The following is a 20,054-nucleotide window of genomic DNA, read 5'->3' as shown; positions in this document are numbered from 1 at the left end:
TTTTTTTTTTTTTTTTTTTTTTTTTTTTTTTTTTTTTGGTACCAGGGATCGAACTCAGGTCCTTGTGCTTGCGAGGCAGGTGCCGGAACCACTGAGCTAAATCCCCAGCCCTTTATTTTACTCTTTATGGAAGCAGCCTATATATATCCATCAACAGATGAACGGTAAGGAAAGCATATATTTATCCACCACAGAGTACTACTTTGCCAGAAAGAAGGATAAAATGGAATCATTTGTAGGAAAATGGACGCACCCAAGCGAAGTGAATCAGACTCGCAGGCTGAATCGCCGGGTGGTTTCCCTCATAAGGACCCCGAACGGCCCAGATCGCCGACTGAGTCCTGCCTTCTCCAGCCACTCAGGCTCCTCTGGGGTCAAGGAAGGAAGGGATTGATGCACAGGCCTCCTGCACGATTTACTTGGCCTCACAGATGCTCCATTTGCGAAGTAGGGATACAAATGCTGACCTACTTTGAACATGTGATTCCATAGCACATTTGAAAGCAAAGGACCAACCCACAGAGGGGTTCAGTCTGATCAGGTTCTTTTTTACAGTGCTGGGGATCAAACCTGGGTCTTTGTCGTGCTAGGCAAGCACTCTATCACTGAGCTACACCCCCACCTAACCCCCAAGTTGCCCCTCCCCCGTCTCACTGGCCACTTCAGTGTTTGTTCCTGTCCAAGGCAGGGGGATCTCAACACACAGAGGCCCACACACTTCTAAACACAGTAGACATTCAATAAACATTGCTTGGTAGCTGGTTGGCCATGTCTCTTTCCTCTTCCTACAAAACCTTAAACAAAAGCCCTGTGGAAATTCAGAACATCTTTCCCTCTTGCTCTCTTTCTAGAAATATTTCTGAGCCCTTTCTATGGAGCAGGTGCTGTGCTAGGCTCAGAAGAATCAAAAGTAAGTCAAAAGGACGTACTGGCTCTGCCTTCCTAGAGCCTCTGGTCTGGTGGACCAGACAGACACTAATTAAATATTACTACAAATAATTTGACCAGATTAGGAGGGCTTCAGACAATTTTCCAAAAGACATAAGCACTCACCTGAGGTCTCTAAACAAGTTGGAGTTTATTAGGCATGGAGTCCAACTGGCAGTAGGAAAGCTCCAAGAAGTGGAGCAGCATGTGCAAGTGTCCTGTGGCTGACATTACACTAGCCATGAGACAGACTGCAGGAAGACACAGAGGGGCCTAAGAGGTGGGCAGCAGAAGAAGGTCACAATGTGTAAGACTTTGTGGGCCACATTATGATATTTTCCCTTTGTCTAGGGAAGTCATCAAAGGATCTTAAATCACATGATTAGGCTTGTATTCTGAAAAGATTACTCTGCCTGCAATTTATGACAAAAAAAAAAAGATTTATGACCAAAAAATTTAGCAGTCCTATTACAAGGGGGATGGCAAATGGATGCCCCTTTTGTCAGAATTCCTACCTCTCATACCTGTTGCAGACACTGCTAATCAATTACAGCAAAGCATGGTCCTCAGCCCAGCAGCCTCAGCGTCACCTGATAATTTGTTAGAAATGTAAATTATCAGACCTCACACCAGACCCCTTGAAAGGGAAACTCTGGAGGTAGAAGCCAGCAATCTATGGTATAATAAGCCCTCCAGGTAATTCTGATGTATGCTGAAATTCGAGAACCACTGAACTATAAATCGTTCTTAATGAAGCCCCAGTGTAGCATCAAAACCTCCTCTGAGATGGACATGGTGGCGCATGCCTGTAATCCCAGCCCTCCAGAGGCTGAGGTGGGAAAATTGTCATGAGTTGGAGGCCAGCCTGAATGAACTAAACGGCAAGATCCTGTCTCAAAAAACCCAGGGCCTGACCTTTTAGGCCACTCTTGCAAACCTGTGGCAAGCATTGCTGCCTCGGGCTGTTTGTATGCATCATTGAAAGCTCTAAAAGGTTTGCCATCGCTGCTCTGGGTACTCACTACTAATACAGACTAATTGCACAGAGCCTGGGCTGCCAGAGCTTCTGAGGGGGCTTCATAGAACCAGCTGTGCAGCTCGAGAAGCTCAGGCTCTGGCAAAGCCCTAAATGTAGGCATTCTGCCATGTGGCCCAGAAAACTGGGTGGCCTGGAGATCTGGTCTCCAGCCTCTGCTCAGCCACTGCCTCCTTCTTCCTTCTGGGCCTCAGTTTTTTCATCTGTGCATTGATGAAGGTGTCTCTGAACGGGGCCCTTCTGCAGTTTCCAATCCAGTGTGAAAGGCACTTGGTCCTGTGGGGAAACCCCTATAAATTGGCCTCTCATGGCTGGCAGTGGAGTGGGGAGTGAAGAGGTGGCAGGGATGTTGCCCAGAGCGTGTGAGAGGCAGCACATGACTCAACCCTGGAAAGAGGCATCCATCACCCTGGGCAACCAGAAAACCAGGGGACGGAGCGTGGGAGTGAGGGAAAGAAGAGCCGAGGCTCGTGGCGGCACTCTCCCAGGCCTGGGAAACATTGAGAGACTGGAGGGCCCTGAGCTCGGGAGGGGGAAACCTGAGAGTCTAGGAACGTGCAGGATACAAAATACGCGCCCCTGAGCGTCTTACAGGTCCCAAGACCTCATAATGGCCGTGCCTCCCGCAGATCCAGCTATCTGGCGTCTTCTCAGCTCAAATGTCACTTGCCATAGAGGCCCTCCCTGATGAGGCATCCGTCCCCCTTCGCTTTTTTATGGCCCTCAGAGCTCCTACTGCTCTTTGGAATCACTGTATTGATTTGCTCACTGGTCCGTGGCCATCTCCCTGCCTTCTCCTGGATGGCAGCTCCCTGAGGGCAGAGGTCACCCTGTGTCACAGCCCAGCACAGAGTGAGTGCTCAGCGGAGCCACCACGATGTTCGGGGAGCCCCTGGGGAGGACTTGCTCGGAACTTCAGCGCGTCCAGCCATCTCCGGATGGGGACCGTGATCTTGTCCCACTGCTCAGGTGGAAGCAGAAGACAGCTAAGGCTCACAGGCCACGCAGGCAGCAGTGGTGGGGCAAGGCTCAGACTGTGCTGGACGTGGGCGTGCGGTGCCCCCAGAATCGTCACAGAGGAGGGAGGGGCCTCGTGGGCTGAGACGCCCCAAGTTCTGGATTAGGAACAGCGGCTGGAAACAGGGCCTTCAGGCTGGAGTTCCTTCCTTAGGATTCTAAGGGGAAGCCCTGCTTTACACAGCTGCTGTCCACCTTCTGGAATTGTAACCCCCAAGGGGGCTTTGCAAGCCGAAAATAGAAAGGAGTTCAGTAAGGGCTGCACAAAATTAATGGATGACAGGTCCCCAGTGGTAATTAAAGGAAGTGACAGATGCGAGGGGGTTGGGCCTAGACGGCGGAGGTCAGCACCATGCCGGGGACTGCCATGGTCTCCCCCAAATGGGTCCCAGGGCCACAGGCGAGAGCTGCAGGCTGGGAAGCACGTGGGAGGTTCTGCTCAGACCCCAGCCTCCCTCTGGCTGCCTGGCCATTCCCTCCCACCCTGAGGCCCTGGCCCAGCTGCGCTGTTGGGGACATGTGTCTTGACTTGGGGACTCATCTACCCACGATGGGCAATTTGCATATGTTCTAGTATTTTTTTTCTTTGCTGACTCCCCTTCTTTTCCAAGGAAAAGTTGGGGTTTTTTGTTTGCTTTGCAAGGTCTTCATTACTTCCTCAGCTCTCAGCAGACCCTGCTCTCAGACCTACATTGTGGAAGCCGGGACAGCATTGAGCAGGGACAGCAGCCTGCTCTCCCTCCCCTCAGAGGCAGGGGTTCTGCGGCCACCCAGGAGGAGGTGGCTCTGGTGAGAGAGTTGCTGGCTGGGCCTAGCCCCTCTCCTCAGTGGCAGGCAGCCTTGGGTCCCCTAAGGCAGACAGAACTCCGCCTGGGCCTTTTCTGCCCTTTGCTGCTGCAGCTTCTTCCTGGCTGAGGACAGAGGTCAAATGCTCAGACACCCACGTGTATACACAGCACCCATGTGCCCTGCACCTGCACACAGTGCACATTGTGGCCGTGCTCCTCAAACTCAGGTGCACCAGAATCACCTAGAAGCTTAGGGGGATGTGAGGCTCCACTGCTTTCTGATACTGTTGGTCTGGTGAGGATGTGTATTCTGAGCACAGGCCCAGGCACCGCTGCTGCTGCTGCTGCTGCTGTTGTCAGGCTCTGAGAACTGCTGCTCCGGAGATGTCCACATGTGCACGCGTAAAAGGCACTGTCATGCACAGCAAATTCTGCAGAACAGCAAGAGGAGCGAGGCACCTCCAAAGCTGTGGACCGGTCTTAGGGATTCCTCGGCCTAAGAACGCATCGTTGCAGTATGATCCTCTTTCACTATGTCTGCTTCACCGTGCTGCTCACTGGTCTCCCCATTTCTGCCTCTTTCTCCACCTCCCTGCGCCTTGCAGCCTCCAGGTGGCTTCCTGGCTCCTCTGCACACATGAGCTCATCCATCTCCATCACCCTGTGTGTGAGTGGCAGACAGGTGAGAGAGGAAGATTACAGGAGAGCAGGCTCAGCTACCCGCTAACAGCAAACTGGCTCACCACAAGAACACAGCCAATTATTCCCGTGTTCCAAGTGATAATCATTAATGCCACAGGAAATTCTAAACAAGCGATTAAATCATTACTGGGGAAGGTGCAGTGAGCCAGTGCCTCCCTTAAGCTCGCCTTGTACTGTTGATCTCTGAAAGGCACCTGGGAGATGGGGAAGGGACGGGCACTGCCCAGTCCTGTAACATCACTAGCAGCCAGTGTGGAGCTGGCCCCAGACCTTACCTTCTCCTCTCTGAGCTGCAGTCCCAGCTGCGACCGCCAGGGCCCTTCCTGACCACCCCTTCCTGATAGCTTCTGTTGCAGGAGCCCTTTGGGATCAATCCCACTTGAGGAATCCATTCACTCTCTGACACTATCTACAGATTTTTACTGAGTATCTACTATGCTCCTGGCAGAATTCTAGGTACTGGGGACACAATGTGAATAAGACAGACAGGTCCCTTTCCTCCGGGAGTTTACAGTCTAGTGGGGAAGGCAGAAGATCACATAGTAAATAAGTAGCCAGGCACAGTTATACAATCCTGTAATCTCAGCTTCTCAGGAGCCTGACACAGAAGGATCACAAGTTCAAGATCAGCCTGGGCAATTTACCATGGCCCTCTCTCTCAAAAAAAAAAGAAAAAAAAATTTTTAAGGGCCAGGGATGCAATTTAGCAGCAGAGCCCTTGCTTAGCAAGCACAAAGCCCTGGGTTAAATCTCAGTACTGAAAAAAAAAAGAGTAAATAACTAAGAAAATAATCACAGATGTGGCAAGTGTTCAGGAAGAGATAAGTTCACCTAGGAGACGAGGTGTTTTGAGTGGAGTATCTAGTGGGAATGTCTTGAAGGCCTCAGTCTCTACCGGACAGTCCTCCCTGGAGCTGGCCAACAGTCTGTGGCTGCCTTTTGGGCCTGCAGGTCATGTTTTATACAAATATCTGCAAAGTCTCGGCAGCCTTCTTCCCACCCAAGTCCCTAACACACTATCTTTGGAAAGATAATGAATATCTATAACAGCTACTGTGTTTTAGCACTTACTACGTGCCAAGCATTGCACTAAGCAATTTATGGTCATGACATCATTTCATCCCAGAACAATAATAATGTTATGAGCTAGGTGTCTTTTAATCCCCATTTTACAGACAAGGAAATAGAGACCTGAACAATGAAGCCATTTGGCCAAGTGATACAGTAACTAGGTTGATCCAGCTGGGACTTGTGTGGAGGCTTTTTAAGCCCCACCTTGTCCTGATTCCCAGGAGAAATGTGGGAGGCTTGTGTGGACATCTCAGGATTTATTTCAAGGCTAAAAAACAGGCAACCTAGGTCCCTCTGGAGACTGAGTTACATCAGAGCTGGACAGCCTGGGCCGCTTACTCAAATATAACAAGAGGGACTCCTCATGCTCCAAGTCTCCAAAAAGCAGTCCATAAAGGGGCAGCTAGTAGAGATGGTCAGCTGCAAGATCCCACTTACTCAGGGGCCCCAGGTGAGGCCCTTTAGCCCTTGTAGACTGTGGGTCCCGGTAGAACTCACAGGGACCATCAGTCCTACCTCCCCACTGTCTCCCAGGATGCTGAATCCCCCAGAGGGTTCCTCCAAGTGTCCCTGAACGTCCTCCACCCCCCACCCCTGTGGCCAGGCCACACTCCCTAGGGCCATGGGGCAGCCAGAGAGAGGCGGACAGGACCAGAGCCTGGGTCTGCGGTGACTAATCGGCTAATGCTTGGGAGGCCATGGTGAATTATTCACACAGATTCTGTGAATTATTCACGTTGTTATTATTTATTTTTCAGATATGCCTGCAGCAGAGCCTCCAGGCCCATGTTCAAAGGATGACAAAACTCCTATGCCCTGGTCGCCTCTGTCTATGGAAAATTAGCCAGCCTCTCTCCTGCCTCACCGGTGAGTCTCAGAGCATAGGCTGAGGGTTGGGAGCTGCTGCCTGCGGGCAGACTCCTGGAGAGCCCTTACTCTGGCCCCAATTATAGAAATAACAGTCACCTCTTACTGAGGCTTAGCTGTGTCTCAATACTGGGCTTTCCATAGAGAGGCTCAAGTGATTGTCACAGCTGCCTGAGGAAGCATACTGTCAGCTCCCTTTTGCAGATGAGGGAACTGAGGCTCAAAGATGTGACATCCCTTGTCCGGGGCCACCAGTTAGTAATCGGGATTCAGGGCCATTCCTGTGGACTCAAAAGCCAGCGGCAGCCACACTGCATGTATCAGTGGGTGCTGTGTTTGAGAAGGTCCTACAAACCTCTTTGCTGTCCCAACTGCACCCTGGGCATCAAACTGTCCCAAGGGTAGGCCCCGCCCCATGCCTCCAATGCTCCCAGAGGAGACATCTGAATCTCTATGGCAACAGAATCTTGAGCAACCAGAGCTGTGCTTGGTCTGTTCTGAGAAACAGAGGTGGCCTTTGCCCATAGAGGGCCTCGGGTATCTGAGGCTCTGAGCACGCATGACGGCTCCCTGGCGTCCTCCATCCTCACACGGCTCCCCCTCTCACCCAGAGGCAGACAGGGCACCACTTCTCCCTCCCAGAGCTCTAACGGAAGCAGCTGTCCTGCCTCCTGCCTCCTTTCTCCCAGTTCGCCTGCCTGCTGTCTAACCTCCATCCCTCTGGCTGCAGATCCGGCCCTTTCCCAGAAGAATCCTCTTCCCCCACCCTTATATGCCACCTGGAGGAGGAGAGGAAGACACATGGACTCAGCCCTGGGTAGGTCCTAGGAAACCCTGGTCAAGGTGACCAGTGTCTCACTCCTGTCCTAGGAGGGCAGCTTTGTCTTTGTGCCAGTTCGTTCGTTTATTCATCCAGTGAATACCTAATGGGTCCCAGGTATTGTTCCAGGGGCTGAGGATGTGGCCAAGAGCGGCTCCTTGTCAGTGCACACACACACCCTCTGTGAGGCCCAGCTTCCTCTCCTAGGACCTGTTTCTCCTGATGGAAGGCAGCAGTGTCACAGGGACACTGGATTTGGCCTCGCTCTTCCCATCCCTGACTCTCTGGGTGACCTTGAGCTAGCAGCTCCCCCCACCCAACCTTCCCCTTTTTGAAATAAGGGAGTGGGGCCAGCATCTGCTAAGGCCCTGCTGGCCCTGCTTTTCTCAGGTGTCAGTAACTCAATAACAGGAACAACATAATCATTTCCATCCTACAGCTGTGAAAGTCAGAGCGTTGCACGTGCTCCCTCTCAGGTGGACTTAATAACTGTCCCTCTCTTCTTGGCTCTGTGCATTTTAAAGAGGAGTCTGGGGACGGCTATGCCGCTAGCAGTAAATTTCAGTTGCCAGAGGGGGAAGGAAACAAGCCTTTGCAGAATCCTATGCTCTCCTCACAAATGTGCCTTATGAATCTTTGCAGAGGTAGATCTTATTATCCCCATTTTACAAAGATGCTGCAGGGTCAGAATTTGAACCCAGGCCCCAGATAGCCAGTACTCTTGCTGCTACCCCATGATGCACTGTGGCTCCCTCTCCCAAGGCCTGAGCCGGAGCTGGGGATGGGTGGGTAGGTCAGCCCTCTTCTATGAAGTTGGGTGACACAGATTTCTACTTTCTCTGCCAATGGCATAGGAGATGTCGTGGGCCCAGCTGTGCTGAGTCATGCAGGGCTTTGTAAGTTTCAGGTTTATATTTGCTCCAAACCAGCCATCTCAGGAGGTCTGGGGCTGTGCTACCTCCCCATCTCAAAGCACCTGGACCTAGCCCTCTTCCCCAGGGTAGGAGTGAGGGCTAGCAGATGTGGAGCCACCACAGAGTCTGAAACCCAGGGTGGAGGCAGAGTCAGGGGCCCTTGTGCCGCCTGCACCTGGTCCCTTGCCTGCTGGATGCTGGTCTCCACATCAGCCTGGACCCTTCTCCAGTGGTCCTACAGCAGAGCTTCTCAGTGTAGTCTTGGACCACCAGCATCTGAATTGGTAGGGCCGTCCAGACAGCCAGGTCTGATTTGCATATTCCTGCAGACTTGGGCCATGGATCCGGCAGGCATGCGCAGGACACAGGCTGTTGCTGAGCTTCCTCCTAACATATAAACCCTAATCTTCAGTGCCCAGGAACTCACACAGATCAAGTTCGAATCTCGGGGCTGCCACTCACCAGTTAGGCAGCATAACCAGGCAGTTCATCTCTTTGACCTCAGTTTCCGCGTTTGTAAGAGGATGCAAATTGCTCAGTAATTCAGATCTACCACCCCTCTGTCCCGTTCCCTTCCCAAGTGGGGCTACTGTTCTGGAAGTACTAAGGTGCCCAGCAGGTTCGTGGCTGGCACCTCTGAGTGTCGATGTATCTGGTGGCAGTGCTGAAACACACCTGTTCTCTGAACCGCAGCCTCTCTCAGGGCGCTGCCCAGCCAGCTCTCCAGACCTCTGGCTCAGATGGTGTGGGGTGAGAGGACCCCTTGTGAAGCCTTGAAAGTCAGACTTGGCATCAGGAAGGGCTGCCTCGTGTCCCGGGGCAGAAGGTCCTGCAGACAGATGGGCCTGGGCTGTGATCGGGACCCAGGCAGAGGCACCGCTCTATCCTGGAAAGCTGCCATAAGCACAGCCTGAGGTTCAGTAGTGTTGGGTCCTCACCCCATACCTCTCACCCTTGGATAGGGTTAGCACTGTTGATGGTCTTGTACAGATGACAGATGAGAGGCTGTCTTTCAGCCTCTCTCTCTCTCTCTCTCTCTCTCTCTCTCTCTCTCTCTCTCTCTCTGTCGGCAAAGCTGGGATTTGAACCCAGGTTCTCATGCTTCCAAGGTTTGTGTGAGTTCCCAGCACTGATACCACCTCCCTCCCTGTGCCCTCATCCCAGCCCCTCTGACTGGGAGCCAGGATGGCAGAAGTGAGTCCCTGACCCCTATTCCAAACAACTAACTGCCCTCCCCACTGCTGCAGGCCCACTGGGAATCTGCCCCTAATTGCCTTTAGGCTGGGAGGCCATTAGCCCGTGATTGCATCCCCAGTGTGGGCCTTTCCCTCTGGGCGCCTGCTCCAGTTCCCATAGGGGTTTGAGAGTATGACGTCAGCCTCCCATCCCAGGGCCTGGCCGGCTTGGCTCCCAGCCTTCCACCCCACCCCCCATCCCAAGCAGGCTCCTCCGAGAAGCTGGATCCTCTTAATGCAGGGCAGCCGAGAACCCCGGGAGGAGGGGTTTCCCCCAACCCCAGTCAAGTACAGCATACATTCCCTGCTCACACACCCACGGGCCCTGCTGCTGAGGGCCCCTCAGGCTGATCCTCTTCCCAGAGTGGTCCAGCAGCTGCCTCTGTCCTCTCCAGGAAAGAGTTAAGGTCCTGGGAGGGAGGCTTCTGAGCACTATTCCTCTGTATGTGGCCTTGGTCCAGTCCCTTCCATTACCTGAGCCTCAATGTGGTGGGTGCGCCTGTTTTCCCTACCCTTCTTCCAGCAGGAAAGGTGATTCGGGTCTCATCTGCCGGTGAGTGCTAGGCACTCTGTCGGGCCCTGAGGATTCCAGCGTGGCAACTTCTGCCTTCACAGGCTGGGACCAGGAAGCTCAGGCTGTCAGGGAGTGGGAACTCAAAGGAAAGACTTCAGCTGGGAAGCGTGGTCTGAGAAAGCTCCTTTTGTCCTTTTTAGAGGCCTGAAGAATGAGGAAGAATTCACCAAGTAAAGGAAGATACAGCGGGGCTGTTCTCAAAGAATCCCAAGCAGAGAGAGCAGTGGACAGAGGCCTTCGGATGAGGGTGTTGAGGTGGAGGTGGAGGCTGGACTGAGGCCTTGCTTGTGTGGACTGTGCTCTGAGGGCATGGAATGAGCACAGAAAGACTTGGGGGGCTGGGGATTTAGCTCAGTAGTGCTGCTGCCTGCTTTGCAAAGTGGAAGGTCCGGAGTTCCCTGGTACCAAAAAAAAAAAAGGCTTGGGGCAAGAGCATCCTGCAGTTGCCATACAGAGGAAGGATTTGGGGCCAGAGGGGTGAGGGTGACCTTCAAGCAGGCTCCCAACCATTTGTCCCTCCTCCCCCATGAGCGGGTACAGCTCCTCCTTCCGGGTTAGAAAGGGAGGCAAGACTGCAGCTGTTTCTCCTTTCCCCACACTCATGGGCTGACTCCTTTCTGGACAGACACAGACACATGTACGCGTGCATAGACACGCACACACCTGCTGCTCTCCCTGGCAGAAGAAAGGCAGGGATGATCTGGGAGAGGGGACACAGAGCCATCTGACCTGGGAGAGCTAGGTGAGAAGGGGTTTCATACTCCGCTGCAACTCTGTCACCTCACCCTGCAGTGTCGCCCACCCCCACCCCCGGGAGCTGGGAACACACAGACTGTATGTGAGAGTGTACTTGTGTGTGGACTGGGATGTGTGGTGTGTTCAAGAAACACAAGGGAGGTGCCCCCAAGGGCAGCTCCAGGGTGGAAAGGGATTTTAGGATTCTGAGATTAAAGAATTAAACATCCTGCCACAACCCCCTCGGAGCCTGGAATCCTTGCGGCCTCACAGCAGAGAGCTCTCAGCTGAGCCAGGCCAGAGCTGCACCAGCTCTGGGCTGCTGCTTCTGGCCAGGTCTCACCCAGGCTTCCTGAAGCACCTTCCCTGCCTGGGACCCAGGCCACATGGGCTCAGACCCCCTCAGGTGCTCTAGCCAGACTCCAGCCAGCCTTCATCAGGGTGCAGCCCTGACCCAGGGGCTCAGATGTGTCTGTTCACTCTGCCCATCCCGGCAATCTCGGTCCAACAACCCTTCGCTCCCCTCCTGTGCTATCCCCCACCCTGCTGCCAGAGAGGCTTCCGAGAAAACTCACTCAGGTTGCTGCTTTCCTTGCTGTCTTTCCATGGCTCCCACTCCCCTCCCAGTGGAAGCCAAACTCCTCCCCGCAGCTGACAAGGCCCATCAGCCCTCTGGTCTCAGTGTCTGAGCCAGATGGAGCTCTCCTCTCCGGCCATCCAGGAGTGCTGGGTGCTCACCTCCCTGCCTGCCACCCCACTGCACCCCAAGCCTCTGTACTGCCATTGTCACTCTTGGAGACCCATCACTCACATGGCTCCACTGAAACCCCTCCTAGATGCTCAGGCCTCAACTGAGAAGTTCATTCTTGGTAGAGGCCAGGAGCCTGTGACCACCATACAGACCCCTTGAGGGCTGAGTGTTCCCCTTCTCCCCAGAACTTCACCTGCTGCAGCACTGAGCACCCTGTGCTGCAAAGGCCTATTGGACATATGTATCCCGCACTCTGCTGTATGCATAAGATGGCAACGGCATATTCCAAGAGCAGGAAGGGATGTACAGGGGCTGAGCAGGCAGGAAGCTTCACCTTGTGGTCAGGTTCAAGTGTCAAAGACACAGCTGCCACACTCAGGGTGATGTGACAGCTGTGATTCCCTGCACGGACCCCAGGCCAGGCCCTCTGCTGAGCACTATCTCATTTCACGCCCAGTGACCTTTGGAGAGGTGTCATTGCTACATCCCTGATTCAAAGATAAGGAAACAGCTATGGCGTGGCTGTGATTTGGCGCACCATACTGTTGAGGAAGCTTATTCCCCAGTGGGCGGAGAATTGCCATGCGGGACCTTTTAGACTGATTAAAGCAAGAGGGCTCAGCACTCATGAATGGACCAATCCATTCATGGATTTTGTCTGTTTGGTTTGATTGTTTGTCTGTTTGTTTTGAGACAGAGTCTCGCTATGTTGTTTGGGGCTGGCCTGAACTTACTCTGTAGTCTGGGATAGATTCAAACTCACAGAGATCCTCCTATCTCAGCCTTCCCAGTGCTGGGACTGTAGGCATGTGCCACCATGCCTGGGGGTGGGTTATATTTAATATATATAGTTTTGGTGGTGCCAGGGCCTCACGCATGCTAAGCAAGTGCGCTACTGCTCATTCATGCAGCATTCATGCCTAGATGGAGCATCGGGTTAATGGACATCTCCAGGGTGGGCCTATCATAAAAGCCAGTTCGGTTCTGTCTCTGGTATGCATCTCTCCTGCCCCACAGTGCCCTGTGCCACCTCCAGGGTTCCAGAGTTCCCACCACCTGGCCCTCACCAGATCTGATGCAGAAAGCTTAATTTACCCAGTGTCATTCAGCCAGAGGCCTACAGGCCAGATCTCCCTCAGGTACTGGGACCTCTGCATTCTGTGCAGCGCATCTGGAACTCAGAAAGACCATTTCTCAGCTCCAGAACCCTGAGTGGACCAGAGAAATCACCGGGCCCCCGTGCACACACCAGGAGCAGCCTCCTTCCCTGGCCACAGAGTAGGGTTCCCTGAGTCCCGGGGGGATTCCTGGAGGTGGAAGAGAAGCAAGTCCTTCATGATGCCCTTGTTCCCACTCGAGTCTCCTTCGGAGCAGAAGTCTGGGAAGTCAGGAGCGCGGCCCTCCTCATCAGGGCAGAAGGTAAGGTGCTGGATTGAATAGCAAAGCAAATTTGGCTGGAGAGGAAATGAGATTTCTTTGTCAAGGTGAGAGTGTCTGGGAGAGCCAGGAACGGGGTGGAGTGGGGAGGAGTGGGGCACTTTAGAGGGGCTGCAACAGGGGGAGTGCGGGTCTGGAATTATTCGAATGTTGATTATATCCTCTTGATTGTTAATGAAATTCTTCACCTTGCATTTCTGGACCAGGGGGAAAGCTCCTGGAGCTCATTTTCCCACTGATGAGAGCAACAGAAAGGGCAGGAGGAGGCAGAAGACGCTCGGCTCAGGGAGAAATTAAATTCTCCCTAACAAATGGGACTGGACAAGCCTGGCTGCTGCCGTTTGGAGGCGGAGCCCCAGGGTGACCTGAAGTTCCCTGTGGGGATGGGATGGAGACCCCTGGGAGGGGGTGGCCCTGAACCCCACACCTGAGGCAGCGGAGAGCAGCTCTAGTTATAACTGATGTCGGGCTGGGGACTTAGTTTAGTGGTGCCGACGCCTGCCTCGCAAGTGCAAGAACCTGAGTTCAATTCCCGTACCAAAGACAAACAAAACAAAACATAAAACTGATGTCAAGTGCCTTCCACACCTCCCAAACAAAGGACTGAGCATGTGTTATCCCAGTGAGTCCCCCCAGTAGCCCTTGGAGGTGGGTCTTCTTATCCCACCTTGCAGATGGGTACACTAAGGGGCAGGCAGGACAGAAGCTTGTCTACACTCTGGAAGCTGGGGAGTAGGGGTGCCAGAACTCCATGCCAAGCAATACGGTGCCAGCGTGTGTCCTTCGCGATTGAAAAATCCCCAGCTCTGCTTGCCCAGTTCCCTGACCTCCACTGCCTCTCCTGTGACATGGAGGACACATCAGTTGTTGACACGGAAGGCTGCTGAGAGGAGTAATGAGATTGAAAACAGCTGGGCCCAGGAACAGCATCGCTTTAAAGCCTTGTTTCCTGCTTCCAAAGGGCCAAAGTGGTTGGTTGAGCACCTAGGACGCACAGGCACCGTTACAGACTCCAGGGATATGGGAGTGAACAAAGTGGACGAAATCCCTGCCTTGACTGAGAGGGGGCAGACCACGAACGAAATAAATTAGTTAATTAAGATGGCAAATGCAACGGAACACAACCAACCAATGAAAGAGGAAAAAGAGCGCTGGTGTGGAGGGTCACAGTTCAAATAGGGAGATCTGAGAAGGAAGAATGTGAATTAAGCAAACACATATCTAGGGGAAGAGCATTCTGAGGAGAAGGACTAGCAAGTGCAAAGGTCCTGAGGTGGGATCAAGCTGGTATCTTATAGAAACAGCAAAGAAGCCAGAACAGCTATGTTAGCAAAGTACACTAGTAGGAACTGGAGTCACAAAATAATGGGTAAGTGCAGATTGTGTGGGCTTGTCGGGCTTGTAAGGACTTTTGGCTTTTATCGGAATGAGCCCATAATCCACCAGAGGATTGTAGACATGGTCCGATCTATGTTTTCAGGGCACCACTCTGATTGTGTCACTGAGAATGTACTGCATGTGCCTAGATGCAGAGAGGAGGGCTGGGAGGCTACTGCATCAACCCGGGTCAGCGAGGTAGCGAGGGGGGTGTTGCTACAAGGTCAGATTCTGGACACAATGTGAAGGTAAAGCCAACCAGCTGAGCCTCTGAGCCAAAGTGGAGAGAGAGGGAATTACTGCTGACTCCAGATTCGTGACTCCCCCTCTGTCGGTTCCCTGAAGACCTGGTGCTCCAGCCTGCCTTCTCCCACTGTCCAGGCCTGTGCCTCAGAGCCCAGGGCAAGGGCCAGATGCAGCTTGACCAGGAGGAGACAACCTGCCTCAGGGCCTTCGGGGGCGGCCCAGCCCTCCCCACAGGAGCCCATCGCACCCTGACACCCCCCTCAGCATTCAAGGCTCCCAGCTCCTGCCGACAGTCAGGCTCGCTGTTCCTCCCCAGAAATGGCTCTACTCATCCCTGCTATGCAGCAGCTGGATCTCAGCTGGAGCAGCACCACCTCCAGGGGGCGCTCCCTGGCCTGCTGTTCTAGATGCAGCCCCTGAAATCCAGCTCTAGTAGCCCTGAGCGTGAGCTCCTACCCCAGGCGCGAGCTCCTCTTTGCTTGTGTGATTATTTGACGAAAACTTGTTCCCTCCCCTGACTATCGCCTCCATAAGGCCAAGGGCCTACCTATGTCACCAGAAGCATGCTGTTCACCAGAAGGGACAGTCAGTAGGTACCGCAGAGATCTTAGGCTTTGGGCAAATTAACTTTCACTGACCACCAAGTCTCAGGAGGTCAGGTAAATGCTTGACTCAGAGCAGGTTCTTAACATGTATTTATTAGAGTAGTGAATCAGAGTTCTGTAAGACCCTGGACATGTGATGTATCTTCTGAACTTCAGTTTCCCCATATATAAGGATGGGAAGAAGAACACTCACTTCATACGTCATTATGAGGATTTAAAAACATAAAGCATGAGCAACGCCTCACACTACCTAGTAGATGCTCAATAATCGCTCTTCCGATGCATGTTCAGACAATTACCACCGCACGGCTCCCCCGTGCTTCCTCTCCTCGCCTCCCGCCCTCCCAAGCCGCTTTCCTTCCCCTCAGCCCCGCTCCCCTCCTAAGGACTCCCAGCTGTGGAATCACCAAAGCCCCCAAACGCTCCCCTTCTCCCCCAAGATTCCCAAATTCGCCACTGGTTACATATTGATCCTGTTTAACTTTCCCAATGGATGATAAACATGAAATTAAAATGACTTCCTGGAATATTAATGTAGTAAATGGCCCTATTAAAAGAAAGAAAATACAGCTGAGAAAATTCGCTTTGATGTAGCGTTTCTGCAAGAGGCTCATTTATCTGCAGCTCAGACCCTCCAAATGAGATTCTGAAGATTTCTCTGATGTCTCTTATTTTTCCCTCACCCAGAATTTAAACAGAAAATAGAATCACAAGTTGGTGTCATAAAAACGTCGGCCTTTTCCCATCTCAATGAAAAAGCAAATGAAAACAGGGCAGGGTAAGTGTCAGCCTCTGCGAGCACGGAGCCCAGGGCTTAGCTGCTTCTCCCAGCCTCTCCTGCATTTTGCCAACCACAGCCTGCTGCAGGTGGCCAGGCCGGCCTTGGAGGCCAGAGGGGCACTCAGCGGCCAGGGCTGCTGCTGAAATCAGTAAGGTGACACAAGACCAGAGTGGGCTGTGACCCAATGTAAATACTCCGGTATTATGGACTTCAAATATTGGCTTTGTCACTCTTTAGCTATGTGGTCTTTTTGTTTGTCTTTTGAGACAGGGTGTAACTATGTATTCCAGGCTGGCCTCAAACTCACAGCGATCCTTCTGCCTCAGCCTCTGGAGTGCTGGGATTATAGACGTGTGCCACCACTCGAATAAAGTACTTGGCCTTTCCTCGCCTGTTTCCTCGCCTGTGAAATGGGAGTACTAGTACAGTACATAACTCAAAGGGCAGTTATAGACATGAAATGAGATCATATATCTCACATGCAGCAGGTGGATAATATTGTTCTTGCTTGTTACTATGAGTACAACTAATTCATACTTATTACAATCATTCAGGCCTTGGCTTTTCTAACCTCTAAACTGCCTCAGCACAATTGCAGCCCTGGTTAGCTCCTCCTCTGCCTCTTCCACCAGGATCGGCCTGGGTCTTGCTTATGATCACACCCTAGGGATGCAGAGTAGAACTCTGCCGTGCTGTAGATAAACCCAGGGCTTTCCACACCAAGCCACACCCCCCAGCCCTTTCTGTTTTTCTTATTTTGAGACAGTCTCCCTAAGTTGCTAAGTTAACTGGACTGGGCTTAAACTTGCTATCCTCCTGCCTTAGCTTCCCAGACTGCTGGGATTACACCTAGGGCACCACCACACCTGGCTCAGCGTAGAGAACTTGAATGGCTTAGAGTAGGTGCCAAAGTGCTGGTCCCCCCCAAGCTGGGTCTTCAGATGTGTGTCACACACAGGGTCCTCCTCTGCAGCCTGGAGAGCTTGTAGTGCCCAGCTTGGAGACAGCTGTCCATCCCCTCCCCCGGCCCTATGTCCCTTGTCTACGTCTTCCCTGGGTCTCACTTTGGGCTGTGAAGCCTTTTCCTTCCTCCCCAGCCTCAGAGAAGAGGCAGAAAGAGCAGTTCAGCTCCAGGTGCTCTGAGTAACTTGTCCTTTCTCCTCTCTCTTCTCTTGGTTCTCCCTGCTCCACCCCCCACCCCCACCCTCAGCAACTTCTGCTGAGATCCAGGGGCCCTCTCCCCTGGCTTTGGCCCTGGTAGCAGGTGGAGGGGTACTGCAGGCCCCCTGGCTTAGGCTGACCTTCTCTGGGTACCCCTGTCACCAAGGGTGGGCCCACACAACTTCCTGAACTGGGTCCCTGCTGCTCACAGTTCAGGCTCTCTGGCCTTTACCTGTTACCAGAGGAGGCTCAGGACCCTGTGCTGCACCCAGAGACACCGCGCGTGAGCACACACACACACACACACACACACACACACACACCCCTGCCCTGCTCCAGAGCTTCAGACCATGCACACTCCAGACCCAGCCTCATGCGCTGCGCACACCCCCTCCCTCCCTCCCATGCACGCTCACATATGACAAACACTCAGATGCTCAGTAGCACAATCCCTGTGGTCCACAGCCACAGGACTCAAGAATGAAGAGAAACCCCTGCTGACAAGGGGCAGATGGGGGGCTTTGGAAGATGAGCTTGCCTACGGGGTCCACTGTTCTCAGAGACCCCTCCCTCGCCAGCCCACGGCTCCCTAGCAGGAAAATGAGAAGCCGGAGCAGAGGGGTTAATTTGGGGAAAGCAGCAGCTGCTTGGAAGAGTGAGGGCCACCCCAGGGCAAGAGCTGGTCCAGCTGTGATAATGACTTTGAGGGAAGCTGGGGCTGGGCCACACCCCCAAGCCAGCACACCCCCCAAACAAGGTGTTTGGAGTGCATACGCACGTGCACACACGTTCTCACACAGATACACTCATGGACACACAGAAAGAAGTGCCAAAAGGCAGCCCCTTACACACAACTGCACACGCGCTACAGTCAATCTCCGTGCTCGCTGATGCAGGCTGGGAACACACACACACACTTACACTCACACACACTCACTTTCCAGAAGCTGAAGCTGTGTGTGGGTCTGGCTTAGGGTGTCAAGATGACCCCCAACACTGCACAAGGACAGAGAGTCCTCCCTGTAAGGGAACGAAGAGTTGAGGACACCTGTCCAAACCCCAGGGGACTGGCTGGGGGCTGCCTTTAGTCCTCCTTGGGTCTCTTTGCTCCTGGAGGCTGCATTCCACATCACTTCTAATACACCACACACAGTGCTTTACTGACCCACAGACACCACAGGCCCTGCCTGGACATCAGCGCTTGAGCACCAGTGCCAACACCAACAGTGCACACCCTCACCCCTCACCCCTCACCCCTCACCGCCTCCAGCCTGGCTAATGCGCGCTGTCGCAGCTGCACACATCCCCAGAACAGAGCCATACAGACTGGCAGGCAGGGAGGCCTGGGCAAAGTCAGCCATGGACACTCCAACCTGTCCCTCAGCCCTCACAGTGAGCACACACCGGCATGCGTTACAGATGCCTGCCTTTGAACACCCTCCCTGCCCGCTCCCTCACACCGCCACACTCCTGTCCTGTCATGAGGAGACAGAGCATCCCAGCCCCACGGAGCCCAAGGGGCCTGATTAACAGGAAATTCTACGAATGCCAATTAGAGCAAAGTTTACTGAACAAATTGTTTGCAGTTGTGCCCCGGAACCATCATGAATTTTAATTTTGCATTGATTTGTGCTTGATATGAGGCTTGCAGATGCCAGGGCCCTGGATGTCTCCCCCCACCACTGTCTCCCATCTGGGAGGTGTCATCACCTAGCCTCAGACTAGAGTAGCCTTCAGCGTCTACCAGTCCAGAAGTGGGCACCACCAGCCCAGCCTCAGGAGCCCCAAGACGTCCAGACAGTGGGCATGAGTTTTGGAAACTTGGGTAGCAGAAAGAAGGCCCTAAATTTCCAAGGACGCTAGCAGTCTGGGGAAGGGGCTAGGGCTCCAGCAGTGTCTGGGGACAGGCACAAACATAAGGTCACAAATGGACAGAGGTGAACACAGCGTTGGTTATTTCTAGTGATAGCACTTCAACTAACGTAATGTCCATAATGCGTGTATCTAGCAAGAACCACTTCCACGATAAATTGGACCCTATCTTCTCCCTTCCACCAAATCTTCTTCCCAAACACTTCCAGGTTCCTATTACTTAAAACTCCTAGCCTCTGTAATCCCAGCATTTTGGGAGGCTGAGGCAGGAGGATCACAAATTCATGAACAGCTTCATGACTTAGTGAGACCCTGTCTCAAAATTAAAAAAAAAACAAAAACTCTGAGAATGTAGCTCACTGTGAAGGCCCTGGTTCAGTCCCCAGTAGCATCACAAAAACAAAATAAAACAAAACAAAACAAAAAACACCTTACTGGCCCCAAAGCATATCAACTCTTAACCTCTTCATCTCTGTCTCTTATGCAGCCAACGTCAGTCCTTTTAGGAGCCAGGCTCCCTCCCACCTTGAGACTTTTGCACATTTCATTTTTCTTTGTGGATCTGTTTACCTAGAAAGCTCTACTCAACACTCAGGTCTTAGTTCCAGCCTTACTTCCTCAGGGAATCCTTTTACCCTTCTGCCTAAATCTACCCTTCCCTCACTAGAGTACAAGCTGCCCAAGGACAGGGACTTAACTGCTCACCACTGTATCCCGGCACTCAGCACAGGCTGTGGAATGGAGCAGATGCTCTGTGTGACTTGGGTCAGCTTTCTGCCACAGTCATCCTGTATTGCAAACCACCTCCGAGCTGGGGTTCAGGTTGACTGGTTTTGGTCGGTAGCTGGGCTGTGATCATCTGGACCTGGTTTTAACATGTGGATTGAGGGCAGCAAGGAATACAAGAGAATATGCCCAGCCGGGCGGCAATCCCTTGGCTGATCCCTGAGGCCATGGCAAGGGCGCAGATGTGGTAGAGGAAGTTAAGAATTGGGAGCAGTTGGCCGGGCCTGGTGGTGCACACCCGTAATCCCAGCACTTAGGAGGCTGAGACAGGAGGACTGCTGCAAGGTCGAGGCCTGAACTACATGGCAATCGGCTGTCTCAAAAAACCAAAAAAAAAAAAAAAAAAAAAATG

The 20,054-nt window shown here is 52.9% G+C and overlaps 1 long non-coding RNA gene across 2 annotated transcripts in view; it reads left to right on the top strand.

The window, feature by feature from the left end:
• The window catches only part of LOC104855097, a 31,403-nt gene extending 19,152 nt beyond the window's left edge, over nt 1-12,251 (top strand). For both annotated transcript variants that reach the window (XR_778314.2, XR_004518438.1), the window contains exons 3-5: nt 6,300-6,408; nt 7,139-7,225; nt 10,092-12,251. This is a non-coding gene — a long non-coding RNA (uncharacterized LOC104855097). The remainder of the gene's footprint in view (nt 1-6,299; nt 6,409-7,138; nt 7,226-10,091) is intronic.
• Nucleotides 12,252-20,054: the final 7,803 nt, after the last annotated feature.

The sequence above is a fragment of the Fukomys damarensis genome, unplaced genomic scaffold, assembly GCF_012274545.1.
Source record: "Fukomys damarensis isolate Sample0158 unplaced genomic scaffold, DMR_v1.0_HiC HiC_scaffold_3, whole genome shotgun sequence".
NCBI lineage: Eukaryota > Metazoa > Chordata > Mammalia > Rodentia > Bathyergidae > Fukomys > Fukomys damarensis.
The sequence above is the reverse complement of the archived record's forward strand: the minus strand, read 5'-3'. Positions and strand labels throughout refer to the sequence as shown.